Source organism: Petaurus breviceps, unplaced genomic scaffold (assembly GCF_028583685.1).
Source record: "Petaurus breviceps papuanus isolate PSGF00001 unplaced genomic scaffold, PetGlider_PUasm1.0 90574, whole genome shotgun sequence".
Taxonomy (NCBI): domain Eukaryota; kingdom Metazoa; phylum Chordata; class Mammalia; order Diprotodontia; family Petauridae; genus Petaurus; species Petaurus breviceps.
In genome coordinates, this window is record NW_027187277.1 from 2,171,992 (window position 1) to 2,176,286 (window position 4,295).

A 4,295-nucleotide genomic window follows, 5' to 3' on the forward strand; every position below is an offset into this window, starting at 1 on the left:
GTGTGTGTGTGTGTGTGTGTGTGTGTGTGTGTGTGTGTGTGTGTGTGTAGTCTCTAAGAGTTGAGATGCTAAGTGAATTGCTCAGCATCAAACAGTGTCAGAAGTAGTTCTTACACTGAGTGATGTCTTTCTGCCTCAGTGGCCAGATGTCTATCCACTACACCAAGCTGCCTCTAATCTATGTGGCATTTTACATATATGATCTCATTTTATCCTCGCACTTCCCTATGAGGTAGGTAGTCCAAGAAATATTCTCTTCATAAGATTTTAGACATGAAGGATACCTTAGAGCAGGGTAGGGAACCTGGATTATTCTGTGAAGTTTGGATTCAGTCAAAGGGTCAAACTTGAGGACCTAGAGGGCCTCAAGGCCTTAGATTCCCCACCCTCACCTTCGAGATTCTCTGGGTCAGTGGTTTTTAACCTGGGGCGTGTGAGCTGTAGAAAAAAAATTGGTAACTATATTTCAATATAATTAGTTTTCTTTATAATCCCATATCTTCTGTGTTGTGTATTTAAAAACCTTTTTCTATGTAGTCTATATACTTCATCTAGGTGTCAAAGCGGTCCATGACTCCAAAATGGTTACCTCCTGATCTTATTCGTCTTTCATTTTACACATGAAAAAACTGAGGCTAACAGGGACATGTGGCTACTATGAGGGCAAGTCACGAAGCAGGCATGTGGCAGAGCCAAGAGCCCAACCCAATGTTGCCTAACTCTAGGGGTGTTGCTGCTATATTAGGGAGTAGTACATAGAGCCCTGGGCCCCTTTGCTTTTACTGAGTTTCCATCCCAACTTTGCCCGATGAAACCAAGCATGCAGCAGGCCGGCTTGGGCCTTGCTGTGGCAGCAAGCTTCCCTGTTAATGCTTAAAACTCCATCTTGAACAACAGTCCTTGGAAACCTCCTCATTGTCTATGTTCCCATACTGGCCAGAGTCATAATTTGTGGCTTCAGTGGTCTCTCTCATTGGTTTACTTTTCATTCTTCAGCCAGTGACAATTAAAAGGTGAGAAGATATTGAGCATGTTATATAGCCTTCTTAGTGCAATTATGACAAGAATGAAATTGAGATTTAGCTTTTTGCAAAGTATGACAATCTTTTTTTGGTAATTTCATATTTTATTTTTACATGTAAAAAAATTTAATTCTTTTTTTTTTTTTTCAAATTTTGAGTTCCAAATTCTCTCCTTCCCTCCCCTTACCCCCACTGAGAAGACAAGAAATTTGACATAGATTATACATGTGTAGTTTTGCAAGTAACATTTCTATGTAAGTCATGCTGTGAAAGAAAACAGAGACAAAGAACTCCCAAAGAAAAATAAAGTAAAGGATAAGTATCTTCGATCTGCATTTAGGCTCTACCAGTTCTTTCTCTAGAAATGGACAGCATCTTTCAGCATGACAATCTTTAGAACAGAGAAGTGCTCAAGCATTCTCTTGGATTGCAGGCATGGGGAGGACCCCAAAGGAGGGCTTCCTACTCCGTCAGCAGTTATTAAAGTTTCACCGTTACCCTTTATGATGTTTTTGTGTGGATTCCTATGAAGTAGCAGTGGCAGAGTGGATAGAAAGCTGGCCTTGCAGCTAGGAAAACCCAAGTTCAAGTTCTACCTTTGACACATACTGACCATGTGACTCTGATTAAGCACAACCTACCTCGATGCTCTGGGTAACTTTTTTTTTTAAACACTCCCTATCCTATTCCTGAGACACAAATGAGGATCATCTTCCCTAATTATCCAAATGGAATCCCATTTCACACATTTGCTTATTATGTGCAAGTAAAAAACCCTGAGTTTTAAATCATTCCATTTATCTGCAATCTATTAAGTTACCTGGATAGATGCTGATGGTACAAACCTTGCCCTTGGAGTTCATTTTGATTATTGGATTTGGGGGGACATTATGCCCTAGGAAAGCTGGATCTTCAGTTTTTCATTGTTTCTGCCCTGATTTATTTATGAACTTTCTCCTAAAAATAACTTGTGAAAACTAAAAAGAGGTCCTTTGGTTTTTCCTTTTGCAGGGCCTGACTTGAAGACCTAAGGAGAAAAAGAATGGATTCCAATGAATGTAGATCACTAAAATATTTTATATATTTGTATGAAGATTATGAGATTCCTGAATACCAGAAACTCCAGAAGAAACATGCTATTTATACATTTATATCTTCTTTTTCCTGTTGGCCGCCATTCTTAATTTAAAATATGCTTATGGAACCTGCAGAGAAAAGCATCCAGGCAAAACCTGTTTGGGGGTGGTGTAGGGGTTGTTTTAAAACAAGTTATGATCTGAAGAATGGAAACACAGAATGTTAAATCACATTCATTTTCATTGGAAGTCATATCAACCATTTCTCATGATATTTTATCAATATTTAAAAGAAATAAAATGAATATTAGTGCTCCCACTTGTATAACAACATCAATAAAACTTTTTATGAGCTAAAATAAATGTCAAATACATGTAGAATGTAAATCAAGACCCAGTTAATCTGGTATACTGTCATGTTTAGATACTTTTCATGGTGAAATAATGAGACAGAAATCATAGAGACTAGACAATGGAACTCATTTTACTTAAACCAAGGGGGCCCCATTTGGCTCTGATGACCAGACAAAGATGTTAACATTGGCCTGAGGAGCTGAATATTCAGTTGATAGCCTTCTAAAAGGACAGATATTTAGAATGACAGTGGGATAATGATTTATTAAGGTTCATAGATCTAGAGCTGGAAGGAACCTTAGAGGTCATCTAGAATAACTCCTTTCATTTTACAAATGAGGAAATTGAGGTGAAGAGAAATTATGAGACTTTCCCAAGGTCACACAGCTAGTAAGGGCAAGAGTTGGGATTTGAACCCACATCCTTTGTCTCCAAATCCAGTTATCTTTCCATTGCAACATTAAGATAGGGCAATCCAATTTGTTTTTCAGTATTAGGCCGTAAAATTGGAAATCCTTACTTGGGTGACTGATTGGTTACAATTACTGCTTGATCCAGGCCTGCTCAGATTCCAGCTGGTAGTAGTTACTCAATGGTAACACTGAGCAAGCAGTTAGATCTTACAGATTTGCTAACTCATGTGCTCTGACTAATTGGACAAAATATTGCTATTACTGAAAATTCCAGGTAGGCTGTAGTTGGTTAGTGGCTGTAACTTGGATGTTAAAGTATGTACTTCTTTATATAGCCTGCTTCCAATTGCAAAGGTGTGCAGTGTGGTATCCATGTAGATTTATATATGTCTACACGAGTCTGTCTAGATTTGGCTTTCAGTGAGGCATGACTATGTTATCTCTTAGACCCTCATCCACTTACCCTTCTCTAATGGACACTTTGATTCTTGCCGGAAGAAGAAGCAGGAGATCAGGATCAGAGGCTGGTCACTACCCTGGCCTAAGAGAAAGGGTGCTGGTCTAGAATTAAATAAATCCACATTCCTCTACCACCCTAAGCATTTAAGTTTAGGGGAAATAATCTCTAGTTTTAACCTGAGCTCGTAATTGCAAATTCTGAAGAAGGAAGTGGTACCCCAAGCTTTTTAATCCAAGGCTTGACCCCCTTCCCATCAAATGAGCAGCAAAAAACAAATAAATCCATTTATCCAAGTCAATAACAAATAGAAACCAGGGAAGGTATACAGCTAAGAATGTACCAGACAATACATAAAACGAATGGGCTCTCCTACTGGGAGTGAAATATCTCAGATCAACCAAAAATTCCAGATTTCACTCCAAATGAAATTCCGCTTAGAAAGTCTCTAGTGTATTAAGCTGGGAATATGAACATGGTTGAGGTATGGATCACTCCCACAGTCTTTCTCTCTCTTTAGTATCCTGAATAGAACCTGGAACCATATGTCTTCTTTCTTTCTCTTTCAAGCTCTCGTTAACTCTGCCCTTTGCGTAGGCATGGACATTGACTAATCAATGTCCCCTAAAAAGGAGAGTTATATGGAAATGGACTTTGAGTTGCAGGTTACACAATAAAGCATGGCATCTGCATATATAAAAATGGAAAATACAAATGGAGAGGAAGCATTATATTCCCTTATAATTAAGACACTGAGTAAGATTAAGTAATTATTATTTTTTTAGGCTACAACTAGTATTATCTAAACAAAAAATAAATCTATAGAGATGCTCACCAGTAATTATATGCCCCTGTCATTGTCAAGGCAAAGAACAGGACCAGGTACCAGGGATGCAAAGATTATGAAAAACATAGTCTCTGACCCAAAGGAGTTTATAATCTAGTAAATGATTCCTCAAAGCCTTACTAGCTT

At 38.3% G+C, this 4,295-nt stretch overlaps 1 protein-coding gene across 2 annotated transcripts in view; it reads left to right on the plus strand.

Annotated features, from left to right (window-relative positions):
• SMPX (small muscle protein X-linked) overlaps window positions 1-2,461 on the plus strand; it is a 100,312-nt gene extending 97,851 nt beyond the window's left edge. For both annotated transcript variants that reach the window (XR_011163420.1, XM_069063418.1), the window contains exon 5: window positions 2,034-2,461. The gene's annotated coding sequence lies outside the window, so the exon portion shown is untranslated. The remainder of the gene's footprint in view (window positions 1-2,033) is intronic.
• Window positions 2,462-4,295: the final 1,834 nt, after the last annotated feature.